Raw genomic sequence first — 16,801 nt, forward strand, 5'->3', positions numbered from 1 at the left:
GAGACATTTTTTGTCGCAAACAAAAACCGTTAAAATATGGTAAGACCACGATAAAACCATTAGATAAAAGTCTATGCATCTTTAAGCGCGACGTGTTGGCGTCTTGTCAAGTCTTGAGTCTTGAAACTGACAGGAACATGAATATGATGTGAATCACAACGTCCAAATGTTGCACAGACCTGTGAAACATGAATATGATGTGAATCACAACGTCCAAATGTTGCACAGACCTGTGAAACATGAATATGATGTGAATCACAAAGTCCAAATATCGCACAGACCTGTGAAACATGAATATGATGTGAATCACAACGTCCAAATGTTGCACAGGCCTGTGAAACATGAATATGATGTGAATCACAACGTCCAAATGTTCCACAGGCCTGAGAAACATTAATACGATGTGAACCACTAAGTCCAAATGTCGCACAGACCTGTGAAACATTAATACGATGTGAACCACTAAGTCCAAATGTCGCACAGACCTGTGAAACATGAATATAATGTGAATCACAACGTCCAAATGTTGCACAGACCTGTGAAACATTAATACGATGTGAACCACTAAGTCCAAATGTCGCACAGACCTGTGAAACATGAATATAATGTGAATCACAACGTCCAAATGTTGCACAGGCCTGAGAAACATTAATACGATGTGAACCACTAAGTCCAAATGTAGCACAGACCTGTGAAACATTAATACGATGTGAACCACGAAGTTCAAATGTCGCACAGACCTGTGAAACATGAATATGATGTGAATCACAACGTCCAAATGTTGCACAGGCCTGAGAAACATCAATACGATGTGAACCACTAAGTCCGAATGTCGCACAGACCTGTTAAACATGAACATGATGTGAATCGCAACGTCCGAATGTAGCACAGACCTGTGAAACATGAATATGATGTGAATCACGAAGTCCAAATGTCGCACAGACCTGTGAAACATGAATATGATGTGAATCACAACGTCCGAATGTAGCACAGACCTGTGAAACATTAATATGATGTGAATCACAACGTCCAAATGTTGCACAGGCCTGAGAAACATTAATACGATGTGAACCACTAAGTCCAAATGTCGCACAGACCTGTGAAACATGAATATGATGTGAATCACAACGTCCGAATGTAGCACAGACCTGTGAAACATGAATATGATGTGAATCACGAAGTCCAAATGTCGCACAGACCTGTGAAACATGAATATGATGTGAATCACAACGTCCGAATGTAGCACAGACCTGTGAAACATTAATATGATGTGAATCACAACGTCCAAATGTTGCACAGGCCTGAGAAACATTAATACGATGTGAACCACTAAGTCTAAATGTCGCACAGACCTGTGAAACATGAATATGATGTGAATCACAACGCCCAAATATTAAACATACCTGTGCAGTTTTAAAACTCAAGACTTGACAAGACGCCAACACGTCGCGCTATAAGATGCATAGACTTTTATCTAATGTTTTATCGTGCTCTTGCCGTATTTTTAATGGTTTTTGGTTGTGACTGAAGATGTCTCGAAAAGGCGACGAAACATGTCTCATTAATATATTTTAGTCAATAAAGAAGATTTATGGTATCGTAAAGGTGGAACATTTGATGTAAGGATTTCACAATTTAATTATGTCAGCTGCTGTTGTGAGATCTTGTGAACTCACCCTTCTGCTTTAAAGTAATCTACAAACCATTCCTGTATCTGCAATATTTTTCAACTGTGACAAATTTGTGTGTTACATAATGCTTCACAACGATTTTTTTTCCAGAGACCCCTGACCCGAATTTGGAAAAGTTGTCACTTTCAACAGTTTGAGAACCCTGCTGGAACGTAACTAAGAGTGTTATTTTTTATTTCAGTACGTTTTGGAACTCTAATATCTCTAGGATTCATAATCTGATAAGTAAAAATAACGTAATACCGGCAATCTCTTTCGTTAAATCTAGTCTCCCAAAAATTTTCCTCGTCAACTTCGTTTCAATATTACCCTGAAGAAATAAGTTTCCATCACTTAAAATAATTTTAATTATACAATTGTAAATAATATGAGTAGGTAAGGACGTTTACATACTTGGTGTGATATTTATACTCTAAATAGTATTCGAACATTAGATATCATATCAAAGACGCCATTAGTGACGTAAATGCTGCGACTCTTACCCAATGAGATATTATAAAATGGCCAGTATGGTCACCACATAAACAAACACTGAATCTTGATACATATAGCCGTATATTTTGTACAACTTCATTTAACATTGAATTGGTTCTCACATCGATAGCTGGTAAGCTTGTGTCTGGACATCAATAGCAGTTTTTCAAGCATTCAAGTCAAAGGTGACTGCTGACCTACATAAGCCTCAAAGAGCAATGTATATTGACTGTAAGTTACAAAAGCGCTTTGAAACACTTGTTTTTTCACAATACCCTTCTAATCAAACGAATGCTCCCAATATATCAGTTTTATTGGGTACCTCAGTGAAAGTACATTCAAACATTCGTATTTTATGTGATAGAACTTCCCTTTTTGTGTGGATATGTCCCAGAGCTCTGTGCATACTCCTCTTTTGAGTGAAGCGTCAAACGTGAACTAATGGGTTCACCCCATAAACATCTCTTTTGCCTGTGAATATTGCTGTCGTAATGAAATAGGGACATTATTGAATAACTAACGACTTGTATCCCCTTGTGGATAGCTGTATACACTGACTGACAGAGCAAATGCAACATCAAGAAGGCGTGGTCAGAACTTTATGCCAATTGCAGGGTAGACTGACGTCACTGAGGTATGCTCATGATGTGAAATGCGCCGTGGTGCTGCGCACGTAGCGAACGATAAATGGGACACGGCGTTGGCGAATGACCCACTTCGTACCGTGATTTCTCAGCCGACAGTCATTGTAGAACGTGTTGTCGTGTGCCACAGGACACGTGTATAGCTAAGAATGCCAGGCCGCCGTCAACGGAGGCATTTCCAGCAGACAGACGACTTTACGAGGGGTATGGTGATCGGGCTGAGAAGGGCAGGTTGGTCGCTTCGTCAAATCGCAGCCGATACCCATAGGGATGTGTCCACGGTGCAGCGCCTGTGACGAAGATGGTTGGCGCAGGGACATGTGGCACGTGCGAGGGGTCCAGGCGCAGCCCGAGTGACGTCAGCACGCGAGGATCAGCGCATCCGCCGCCAAGCGGTGGCAGCCCCGCACGCCACGTCAACCGCCATTTTTCAGCATGTGCAAGACACCCTGGCTGTTCCAATATCGACCAGAACAATTTCCCGTCGATTGGTTGAAGGAGGCCTGCACTCCCGGCGTCCGCTCAGAAGACTACCATTGACTCGACAGCATAGACGTGCCGGGGTAGAGCGACTTGGATGAGGGAATGGCGGAACGTCGTGTTCTCCGATGAGTTACGCTTCTGTTCTTCAGTGATAGTCACCGCAGACGAGTGTGGCGTCGGCGTGGAGAAAGGTCAAATCCGGCAGTAACTGTGGAGCGCCCTACCGCTAGACAACGCGGCATCATGGTTTGGGGCGCTATTGCGTATGATTCCACGTCACCTCTAGTGCGTATTCAAGGCACGTTAAATGCCCACCGCTACGTGCAGCATGTGCTGCGGCCGGTGGCACTCCCGTACCTTCAGGGGCTGCCCAATGCTCTGTTTCAGCAGGATAATGTCCGCCCACACACTGCTCGCATCTCCCAACTAAGCCTAACAATCGTCATCTCTCTACTCTTACTCTCCACAGCCGAGCCATTTATTCTCATCGGTAAACAAGCCACCTAATTTTGTTTCACACGAATCCATCACCCAAGCTAATTAATGGATACGGCTTCATTAATTAAATTCATTCGTAACTTACGAGGGGAACCCGCCGAGTGTAACGACCCGATTTCCTAGAAATTTCACTCAGTGACATAGGGAACGAAATAAGCGAACACGTGTTTCGGTTTATCCGTGTAGACACTCGACCGTTTCAGAGAAAATGACGGTTGAATTTTCCGACGTGCTTTACGTGACGCAGCGGCTTTTCACTTTTAATCCCCGTATTCAAATCCCAATGATTTTTTGTTTCATTTATTTATTTTTGTTCATTGATGAATATGAAACGAATGGTTTTGTTCAATGTATTTTGAAATATCGGTGTCTTCTTTCTCGTCTGTTAATGTTCTGTCTGGTAAATTAATTTTAAAACATAAATTGTTCTACACACATTGCACAGCAAAGGGATATCACGACTAGACGCAATGCCATAATATTCCACGCATTGATTCATAATCAATTTGCAAGAGCCAGTTTTTGAAAAAATGATCCGTTATGCGTGGTTTTTCGCAATCTTATTGTCAACACGTGAAATTTTCAGTGATGTTAACGATGTTTCTTCCCCGAGTGGCATTCCGACCCAGAAATGCAACTGTGGCAAATCTGCCTTCGCGCGATGCTTATGGTATGCAAAATTTCTATGTTTCGAATGTTTCTATGATAGGTATAATCCTAGGGAATGCACCGTATCTCCCTTAATCATTAATATAAGACTGAACTCACAAAACATTGTATTCCCTGAAAAATACCACGCATATACCGGGATTTCTTTTATCTATTTAGGGGATTGCCGCTCGCTCGGTCGCCCGCGGTGCGAGCCTGCCTCCAGCTGATCATTTTGCCGTGATGCGCTTCTCGGTGCCACAAGTGCCCGTCCTTCGCTGTCTTCTGAGAGGTTCAATTTAGTCAATTGTTCACGTGTTCAGTGTGTTGTTCCAATGCCATTTTTATAACGTTGTCCTGTGTATATACATAATACCCTTATAAAGTACAGGAAATCTTGTGCGAAAACACTATTACTTAGTGCGGGGCGAGCGCTGACCGCGTTGCGGGAGAGAGGCTCGTAGCGGAGGTGACCGGGCATGCGGCAATCCCCTGAATAGATTAAAAATTGACTCTGTATATACTAAATACATAAAACTTCTTGTGAAATCCAGTTGTGATTTTACAATCAACCTGACGCCCTTGAATCCACTAACTTGATAAGAAACATTCGCGTAAAATGTCGAAATGTCGTATGGCTTTTAGTGCCGGGATATTCCAGGACGGGTTCGGCTCGCCAGGTGCAGGTCTTTCTATTTGACTCCCGTAGGCGACCTGCGCGTCGTGATGAGAATGAGATGATGATGATGAAGACAACACATACACCCAGCCCCGTGCCATTGAAATTAACCAATTAAGGTTAAAATCCCCGACCCGGCCGGGAATCGAACCCCGGACCCTCTGAACCGAAGGCCAGTACGCTGACCGTTCAGCCAACGAGTCGGACAACATTTGCGTAATAACCATCAATGGACATAAGTAGATAAATGAAACAAAAAGACACAGTTCATCAGAATTTCAGCATGGAGCGCAAAAGTGTGAAACCGGGGCATCATCGTGTCAGTTGAGCTTGTTACGCTCTGCAAGGAACGGAAAGCACGTCGGAAACGGTCGAGTGTTTACGGATAAGCCGAAACATGTGTTCGATTATTTCGAACCCTGTTTCACTGAGCGATGTTTCTGGCAAATCGGGTTGTTACACTCGACGGGTTCCCCCTCGTTAACATTGATATCTTCATTCCGAGTACCCTACTGCAATAATTGTTCCCACTTGTTTATACCACCAATCATCCTCGCCACTTTCATGTCTGTTAATTATAACTTAGCACATACCCCTTAAAGGTTTCCAGTCTGTTGAAACTACTGCAATATTAATAAACACGTGAAATTTCCTGGAAATGAAAATAATTAATTAATAACAGAATGACTTGTTTTGTTATTGAAGGAATATCATCCGATTCTCTCGAATCACTTCTATTATGCGTACATAATTTCAATTACTTTGTGTGTAAATGTTAATTATTATAATAATATAATTTCGTGTGGCTATTTCTAGCCGAGTGCTGCCCTTGAAAGGTAGAACTTCCGACAAGCGTGGGCGGTATATGCCATGTGTAGGTAACTGCGTGTTGTTGTGGTGGAGGAGGATAGTGTTATGTGTGGTGTGTGAATTGCAGGGATGCTGGGGACAACACAGACACCCAGCCCCCGGGCCAATGGAATTAACCAATGAAGGTTAAAATCCCCGGCCCGGCCGGGATTCGAACCCGGGATCCTCTGAACCGAAGGCCAGTACGCTGACCATTCAGCTAAGGAATGGATGATTATTATGAACAAGTGCAAAATCATATTACGTTATAATTTAGTTCCTTAATAAATTCGGAAATGTTTCTTTCAGCACTCCATCTATTGTAGGCTACGTCTTCTCCTCTCAGCTGTTAAGTCTGAACTGCGTCACGCGACTTCCACCTAACGTTTCGCTGGATATGAACCGATGACGTCACCAGCTCTCGGCGGAAATATAGTTATTGTCTCATTTTTTTAAACTGTATATGGGAAAATGATTTTTAAGGTCAAATCAGAATACTTTATGTGAAAACGAGGTGTCTACCTCGGTGGCAAATGATACACAAAAATATATTGTTCTCAACAACTAAATTTTGAATTAAAAATAAATGAAGACATTTTTCCTAAAATACAGTATTATACAATTTACATTAACAATTTTTCTATTAAACTCACAGGCCATCCTTAATAAATTTATATTATTTACAAAATTCTACTCATAATATCTTCTATAACTTACATAATCAACTCATATACATTATGGGGAATCACTTCGAAATTTGCTATGCACCTGTTGTAAGATTTAAATGTACATGGCTTTTATTTAACTCATTTTGGTACCTAACGTGCCTGATGCGTCTTTGGAATGTATCATTGTGTATCAGTGAATTAATAAAAGCTAAAGTTTAAAAGGACTGTGAAACGTTGTGCTTTATCGACAAGTTGACTTAATTTAGTAGAGTGAATAGCCTGGAATTCTTCTGGCGTGTGTGGTCGTTGTTTCCTGAAATTTCAATTGCATGAATTTACCATATGCTTCGACATTTTCAATGTTGTTTGTAATTTTGCCTCACAGTGCAATAATTCTTTAACTTATTTTACATAAAACCAAAACCAAACCCCATGGCACTACAGCCCTTGAAGGGCCTTGGCCTACTAAGCGACCGCTGCTCAGCCCGAAGGTCTGCAGATTACGAGTTGTCGTGTGGTCAGCATAACAAATCCCCTCGGCCGTTATTCTTGGCTTTTTAGACCGGGGCCGCTATCTCACCGTCAGATAGCTCCTCACTTCTAATCACGTAGGCTGAGTGGACCTCGAACCAGCCTTCAGGTCCAGGTAAAAATCCCTGACCTGGCCGGGAATCGAACCCGGGGACTCCGGGTGAGAGGCAGGCACGCTACCCGTACGCCACGGGGCCGGCAACTTATTTTATATAGTTTACTATATTATGCATAAAGTGGCTTGGCTGAATGGCCAGCGTTCAGGCCATTGATTCAGAAGGTCCGGGTTCGATTCCCCACCAGTTCGGGATTTTAATCACGACTGATTATTTCTTCTGGCTTGGGATCCGGGTGTTTTTGTTTGTCCCAGCACTTGCTTCTTCATATTCAGACAATACACCTCACTACCAACCACCACAGAAACACGCAATGGTGATTACATCCCTCCATAGAGGGCTGGCATCAGAAAGAGCATTTAGCTGTAAAACATAGCCAAATTTCCCTGTGCTATACAGTTAACACCTGTGACCCCCACATGTGTGAGAAAAGCAGCAAACGAAGACAATGAAGAAGAAGAATATTATGCATAAATTACCTTATTTAAATCAATTAACACATGTGATCGCTACTAACTCTTAAATGAACTCTATGGCCAGATGGTTAGCATAATGTTCTTTGGTTCAAGGGTTCGTGGGTTGGATTCCCAAACGTGCTGGGGATTTGAACTTTCATTAGTTAATTCTTTTGGCTTCGGGGACTGGAGTTTTGTGCCGTCTTCAACATTAGACATCAATTTAGGAAGAGTCTCATCCTCACAAACACGCAGGCCACCTATAGGTCGTCAACTTTAAAGACGTATATTAGGCCTCTCCGCGAGCAACACGACATTATTATACTCTGAAAGTAAACCGGCCGTGTCACGACAATTCTTGCCCTAGTACGTACTGTATATGCATACTCAACTCGATTGTACTGTGAGTGGTTTATATTTCGTAAGGTTTTAATGTATTCTGTATTTTCAACTCCCTGAACTTTTCAAACTGTCATCTCGATTATTCACGTGGAAAACAATTACCTTTAAATGAGGCGTAGTGCATATTACAGTCGTAGATCATAATTAATATTGTATCCTTCATACCTGTTTACGAGAAAAGAATTTCGAGCAGCATCAGTTCGCAGAGCATTATAGACAGCAAAAACAGATTCGATCCATGTGGGACGACATGGTCCTGTTTTCCGTCAAGATGATGTGGGATTTACATAGATAGATAAGAAATCTGCCTTTTGGACTACGTCCGCTGGACTTAGCCTGAGAAATCGACCTGCCACACGAGCTGGAAATTTGAAATTAAACAAAATTATACGTTTTAGCCGGCAATCCACCGAAAAATTCCATGATTTTTACATTTTCACTTTTTATGCCGAAGATGTCGAAATATTAAGGCAATTTAACTACGGTGCAGACCTTCGTTTCAAGGTATTTCGCGGCTAAACGGTGAGGCCTATCACAAAACGGATAGCACCATCTCCGTTCAATTTGGAGTGGTCTACGACTTTGGTCCTGTGAAATTTTGTCGTCTCTCCCTCTCTCTCTCTCTCTCTCTCTCTCTCTCTCTCTCTCTCTCTCTCCCTTACAGAGTAGATTTGGCTGTATATTTCGAGTGTTCGTAAATTTTGTGCCTTTTACACGAATGTTACTTAGATTCACAAACTTATAAGAAAGCTAGAGTCATCGAATTTGGCACGCACATTGACACAACTAATGGCTATAAGCGAACCAAATTTAATGATTCTAACTTCCACATAAGTATGTGGAAAAAATGTAAAATATTAAAAATTTACCCAAATTTAACCCCATTCAAATGCCGTAACTCAATCGAACTCATAAATACGGGAGATACGAGAAAATGTTTAAGACCAAACATGTAGAGCGATAAAAGTGACGTCTAAAGGTGCAAACCGTTTGTTGGTAAGATCTACTGTTTAGGAGCTGTAAATCTCGAAATGAAGGTTTGCACTTACAAATGTGCCCAAGCTTATTTGTCATCTATATAAATATAATCGTAACGACCGTGTGTCTGTACATTGACTATTTTGGTGGAATTTCCGTGCAATTATCCGTTTAAGGTGTAATAATGACCATATGCATATTTATTACTGTAGCTTTGATGTCTGTCTGTCTATCTGATTGTAGAGTTCTTATAATTTGAACATTACTGAATATATTTCTACCAAACTTGGTATTTAGAATCCACCTGTCCTTGAGCAGGTTTTAGGGCCAATATTATTTCTGAATACCTAAATTTACTGGAGATTTATCCGAAACCGAAACCATGATTTTGCACTCCCTCGTCCGAAATTAATGGAAATCTACAATCCTTAATGGAAATCCATTTCTAAATTTTTTTCTCAAGTGCACTTTTCGAAAGGAGGATTAATAACTGAGATATCATGAACGGTCGCTTTTGCATGTTAAGACCAGAGGACATAGCCCAAAAGGTGTTGTACGTGGAGCAGATTCCTTATCTATCTATATAAATAAAATCGTAACGACTGTGTGTGACTGTACATTGACTAATTTGGTGAAATTTTCGTACAGCTACCCGTTTGGTGTAGTTTCCTGAAAGTCCTAATTTTTACTCCCCTCACCAAAAATCCAGATTGCGGCATAACCTGCCAGACGAGCAAGAAAATTGAAATTTGGCAAAATTATACGTTTTAGCCTGCAACGGACGGAAACCTTCGAAGACCTTTAAATTTTTAACTTTTATCCCCGAAAAATATCGAAATATGGGGGCAATTTTAATGATGGAATAGACCTTAGTTTCGAGGTATTTCATGGTTTAAACGGGAATTCCTATCACATAACGTATGGCACAATCTACGTTCAATTTGGAGTGATCTTCAACCTTGGTCTGATAACTTTTTGTCGTATCTGTATCCCTTATACGTTAGATTCGTCTCTATTTCTCGATTTTAAGTAAATGTTGGCTTTTTACATGCATAATCCATACTTTCAATCACTTACAAGAAAGATAGAATCATTCAACTCTACACGAACATTGGCCCACCCAGTATCCACATGGGACCCAAATGCTATGTCACATAATTATCCGAAAAGTAATGCAATGTAAGATAATCTTCCCCAAATTTCACCCTATTCAACGTTTCTAACTCAATCTGACCCATGAATAGATGAGATGCGAGAAAATATCATAGGACCAGCCATTTAAGCCGCTAAATACTGCGTCTTATGGTACTATCCTTTGTCGATATGACATACGGTTTAACAGCAGTTAATCTGTAAATGAAGGTCTGCAATATTGTAAACATGCATATACTTTCGTATGTCGATATATATTCATTGATGTCGATTTGTAGCGATCGAGAAAGTGTGTGTCTGCTATTGTAATCAGTATTCCCCCACACCGATTTTGACTGGAAGTAGGAATGGGGTCCTTTTCCAACTCCTGTGTAAATGGCATTAGTAAGGAGGGCCTAACATTTTAATGAATAATTCACTTCTCGATTTGACTTGCAGAAGGCAAGAGAGCATGCAGTTTTGTTCAAACCTCCCCTACCCGTTTGTGTTTGTCTGTAGGCCAGCGTTCCCTCCATTATAAACAAATGTCCTCATCTAAAATGTGACTGGCATTGGGCATAGTGACCTGCTATTTTGATGGAAACTCACCAACTTGGTGTGAGTGGCAGTAAGCTGGCTGCCAGTAGGAAAAGGGGCCTGACATTATAATGATAACTACATAACTCAATTTCGACTGATAGTAGGATAGTTGCCTGCCATTATAATAAAAGCTCCTCAACTGTAATCTGTCTGGAAGTAGGAAATGGGCCTGCCATTGTAACAAAAATTCGCCAAATCGATTGTGACCGCGCAGTAGGCAATGGGGCCTGCAACTATAATGTAAACTTCCCAAATCGATTGCGAATGGCAGTAGACAAATGAGCCTGCCGTTATCATCACAGCTTCGCAACCGACACATTACAATGGAAACAACGTATGGGTTCCTCCCCATGCTATTTCTCGGATAGCGCTAAGAGACATGCAATTTTAAAACAATCTTATTTACTGCACGTACAGTATTTACTTCGATATCCGTATACAATATAGAATACCGTAGCGAGGCACGGGTACATTTGCTACTCCTACATAAATCGTTTTGAGGTCTGAGGCAGTCATCTGAGTCTTGTCACTGTATATGAAGTAGCGATGTATATTGTTACAGAGGCTTACCTGCAAGGATTGCCTGACACCATAAAGCGTGACTCCTTTTCAACATCAAGGTGAGGCGTTTGAGGTGAAACGTTAGAACCTCTCTTTAAATTAGTTTTGCCTTAAACATAGTTCCAGGTACTGCACCCATCTGATCGAGCCTACCGGTAAAGGGTGCCGTACAGAGGTTCAAGTCCAGTTATTATCAGCGCTGCGTCGGTGGAGATAGTGCGATAGCCACGAATCATTCTCAGTATGAAGCCTCTTTGAATCAGTCATAGTTTCGTTTGGACTCACTGTTTATGGAGGATATCTTGAAAAGCTCTTGCACTGTATGTGATAATGTGTTCAACGGCACCCAGATATATTGTTAAGCATGAGCCAGAGGTAAGATAGCTTAGCAAATATGTAAATATAATTTAACGCCCATCAGGCGAATATGTAAATATCATTTTATACCCGTCAGGCACATGTAAATAAAAGTTATGCTCAGGACAGTCATGCATGATTAGTGTAGCTTAGTTGTTTGCTTATTATATGATTTGATTACAGCTTCGTTTGTGTCTTATTTTGCGGTACATAAGGTTATCATTCAATAGAAGAAAGGATTGTTTATAAGATCATCAATTGAAGGACTTGCGCAGTGTAAGAATTTTTATAGGTAGACCTTCTGTTTTAGGGCCTAGTTAGAAATGCATGAGGCATGTTTAGACATAAGTTTTCGTTGGTTTTCAGCTATAAAAGCTGTAAGATCCTCACAATATTTCCTGACGTGCAGTGGAGTGAAGTATAACTTTTCTTTCTGACCCTAGTTTTGGAGTTAATCGAGAGCAACGTTATTATGTTGAGTTATGCTGGCTATATTATTGTCTCGAACCAGGAGCAAAGTATCGGCCACATATCCTATGAGCTAGCAGTTATCACGCAACAGTAACGTCTGCATGTCATCATATAGTATATTCCAGAATCCTGGACTGCATATGCACCTCCACGGACAGTGCATTAGGAGGCGAGATAAGGACACACGCATCTAGCTAGTTACGCATAATAACACTGCATTCCCTTACAGTTTCCTAATGTCACAAGAATTCGCCCACCAGTGCTAATCGATCACGGCACGTGCCTGCGGAACGTGAAAGTCAACGTGGACATCCTTTGCAGCAGGGAGACGGCAATCCAGTACCGAGCGGTGTTGGTCAGCACGTTCAATCCAGCCATCATTACGAGGTTCCAGTAGAAGAATGAAGACTATGGTGATGTCGCTGAGAAGGAGCCCAGGACCTCCACGGACAGTCTTTTGATAACGATCGGTATGTAGTTTTCCACATAAGATAAGTTGTACCTTCCTCTTATTGAAGTAACTCTGAATACGTTTGCAGAGGCTGCCAGAAAATTTCTTCAGTTTCATCTGAAGCAAGAAATTTGGCCGTTAAGCATTTTGGAAGGCACCAGATATATCAAAAGGAAATAGTACCCCTATCGTCCTTCTGTTAAATGTATGCTTAATCTACTCTGCGACCCTAAAACTGCGTCAGGTTTATTACAGCTGCGCAACAACTAACCCGCTCGCTCATGAATAAGTATCCGGGTATGCAGAAACTAAATAGTGTTCGAAACTATTATCCTCATATCCTCTTCAGTCCCTAGCTACACACACAAATGTGCTCCTCCACTTTTTAATCATTTGTTCAATCGCTGCGTACGATACGTGGATTGTGACTGCACGAGCATGTTTTTCATCTCGTGAATTCAGGAAATCTACGTCATTGGCAGCTTACAACAGAGCAAAACCATGCTGTAGTGAAATACTCTGTAATATCAGCATGACCGCTAAGCACGAGATATCTTCCGTAGAGTTTGTACCTGCCTAGCCGAGGAAGGACGTGGGTTCGTATCCCCGTCGGGAAGTTGGAAAATTTAAGAAACGAGATTTTCACTTCCGGAGGTGCACATGGCCTTGAGGTTCACTCACCTTCACCAGAAATGAGTACCAGGTTAATTCCTTGGGGCAAAGGCGGCCTGGCGTAGAGCTAATCCCTGTACCCCCATCAAGTGCCGAGGTTACGGATAGTGCAAGCCTTCATGGCCTGTACGGAGATGATTTTGCTTTACGCTTTTGCATTCATGACATAAATGTCTAAATAATACAACCCAAAATACTGCAAATCAATGTAAACACTGGTGTATAGATATGTGCAACATCCACCACAACGGTTCTGCGAAGTGAATACCATTCTTGATGGCAAATTTGAATTACGTAGGTCATTATGTATCAGAAAGTAAACGATTTTTTGTCTCTGTTCATTTTGTCTTAGATCTGAAGAGGTATATGATTTACGAAAAATCAGTGATAACATTTCTTTATTTCATGAAACAAAATTATCTGAGTGGTACTTTTAAAGAAAGTAAGTTAGATCACAAATGCGGGAAGTGTCGATTATAAGGGTAGCATATAGCTGTATTCAGGTGAGTAAATTGAAAAATAAAACAGAGATATATTTTAAACTTTTTATTTGTTACATACATGAATTAATAACATTATTGAAACCTAATGTTATTGCTAAACACAAGGATGATGTATCACTTGGCTGAACCCGAGCTCCCAACCACAATTTTCCCCCCCACAGCCAACCATAGTTATTAACAGAAATAATGAGTTGGTTCCTCTTAAATTGGTGCTAGAAGCATCCACGTGTGTGTAATTCATGCTCGACTGCATATACAGTATAGTGTACTTGCAAGTAGCAGGCCAGTGAAGTGGGAGGAAAGACCGAGAAATCGTGTGCGAATTTTTGATGGAGATACTTGCTACACTCGCTACTTCAAAGGAGGATAGTAACGAGGTACTTGTAATGTCAGGTGGGGGCGCGCTGCAGTAACATATCAATTAAAGTCTCACGGGGATCGCTGGCAAGGAATTCCTTTCAATTCAGCATCCCCTAACTCACCAGACCACTTTTTTTTGTCTGCTCAATGCACGCAGGACAAGCATTTACATACGCGAGTAAGAGAAGAGAGCAGACAGAATGGTCTACAAATTCCTCGGCGCGGAGTAGAATGCCGTACAGCTCTTAGCTCGAACAGCAGGAGTGCAGTATGTAATTCACTGGGCATTACTGTCACCTGATAAATTGCGTCCCAATTTTGATTAACTCCTGAATAACTAGCCACTTTATTAATCTCTAGTTGATTTTTAAACTATTCCTTTTTCACGTTTTTATTTATAACAGTCGTATAATTCATGAGATATGGATATGAATTAGGTCTTCTCATTGATAATTTACGCAACAATTCCCTCACTATATACACAGTGTGAGTTAGTTAAGATTTGAAATTTCCCTCTCTGAATGGTCAGCACACTGAACTTCAGATCAGAGGGCCCCGGGTTCGATTGTCGACCGGGCTGGAAATTTAACTGCGTGTGGTTAATTTTTCTGCTTCCGGGACTGGATGTTTGTGTTTGTCTAAATACACTGCTCTTCATCTACATACAACATATTGCACAACAACCTTCACAGAAACACACGATAGTGAATAGAGACATCTCCATAGGGCTGGCGTAGGAATATCTTTTTTTTTTTGCTAGGGGCTTTACGTCGCACCGACACAGATAGGTCCTACGGCGACGATGGGATAGGAAAGGCATAGGAGTTGGAAGGAAGCGGCCGTGGCCTTAATTAAGGTACAGCCCCAGCATTTGCCTGATTTGAAAATGGGAAAAAACGGAAAACCATCTTCAGGGCTGCCGATAGTGGGATTCGATATACGATACTACTTGCTTTACGTCGCACCGACACAGATAGGTCTTATGGCGACGATGGGATGGGAAAGGCCTAGGAGTTGGAAGGGAGCGGCCGTGGCCTTAATTACGGTACAGCCCCAGCATTTGCCTGGTGTGAAAATGGGAAACCACGGAAAACCATTTTCAGGGCTGCCGACAGTGGGGCTCGAACCCACGATCTCCCGGATGCAAGCTCAGAGCCGCGCGCCTCTACGCGGACGGCCAACTCGCCCGGTGGCGTAGGGATAGCATACGGCCATAAAACAGAACCAAATCCCTCATCAAGTGTCAACCGTAACAGAAATTGAGAAAAGGCGAGGAGGAGGAGGAGTAAGTAGAATAAATGAAGAATTTGAGATGTCCGCTTCAAATAACTCGTAAACTATTCAACATATGAAAATCTATTGTCACTTCCTCCACTGTTGTTAACGAAGGACATAATTATGTGTGTTCAAATGCTCCGGATTGCACGAAAATTGACGGGAAAGATAAAATATTATAACAGAAAACGTATGTTAACTTCTTTTCCGTGTAGAGTAACGCATTTGATCGAAAGAGTAACTTCAAGCAGTTGCAGTTAATAATATTATGCCATGACGTGTGCTCGAAACGTTGAAAATGGTGTGTACAGGGGATGTGGCTATTGCCAAATGTGCTCTATGTTACGCTGCATTGTACGTCGAACATTGAACACGTTCCATCCACATAAACACTTGAGTGTGTGCTAGGTAAGTAATCGCCTCTTATACCTTACACATGTATTGATAATAGGCTATAATAAATTTCTATAGGGTGCATTCCAATCATTTTCAGAACCCTCAAGAATAAAATAAGCCATCAGCTTCTGAACCATGAACAACCTAGGTGTCATCCTATCACATTCAATACATCGCATCAATTCAAACAGGCTTGCGTATATAACATCCCCTTACATTGGAAAAACTGAAAGTGGATTTGACATCAGATTTCGAGTACACTTGTCGGCACTTCGGGTGCATAAGCATGAGGAAAAAGAAGGCAGTTGCTGCACATCTACAGTACATGACACAGGACATGAAGTATCAAATATACATCATTCCTTCGCCATTTTACACACACATCCGAAAGGGATAAAGCACACCACATAACAAACCATACAAATGTATAGCCATCAATTAATATTTCCTCAACACATGCTCAATGATAAAATTAAAAATGATTGTTTAAAAACAATTAAGCTTTAGTAGCAACATAATATTTTACGCCACACCAACACAGATAGATCTTATAGCGACGATACGATAAGAAAGGGCTAGAAGTGGGAAGGAAGCGGTCGTGGCCTTAATTAAGGTGTGCCTGGTGTGAAAATGGGATACCATGGATACCATCTTTAATGCTACCGACAGTGGGGTTCGAACCCACTATCTCCTGAATGCGAGTTGATAGGTACGTGACCCAAACCACGCAGTCACTTGCTCGGTAATAATTATTAGTATTATTATTAACAAATGGCCAACGGCCGTAGCCGTTTTGAAACACCGGATCTCGAGAGATCTCCGAAGTTAAGCAACATTGGGCGTGGTCAGGAGTTGGATGGGTTGCCACGCGCTGTTGGTGGGGGGGGGGGGGTAAGGGAATAAAGGAG

This window comes from Anabrus simplex, chromosome 5 (genome assembly GCF_040414725.1).
Source record: "Anabrus simplex isolate iqAnaSimp1 chromosome 5, ASM4041472v1, whole genome shotgun sequence".
In the NCBI taxonomy this organism is placed as follows: domain Eukaryota; kingdom Metazoa; phylum Arthropoda; class Insecta; order Orthoptera; family Tettigoniidae; genus Anabrus; species Anabrus simplex.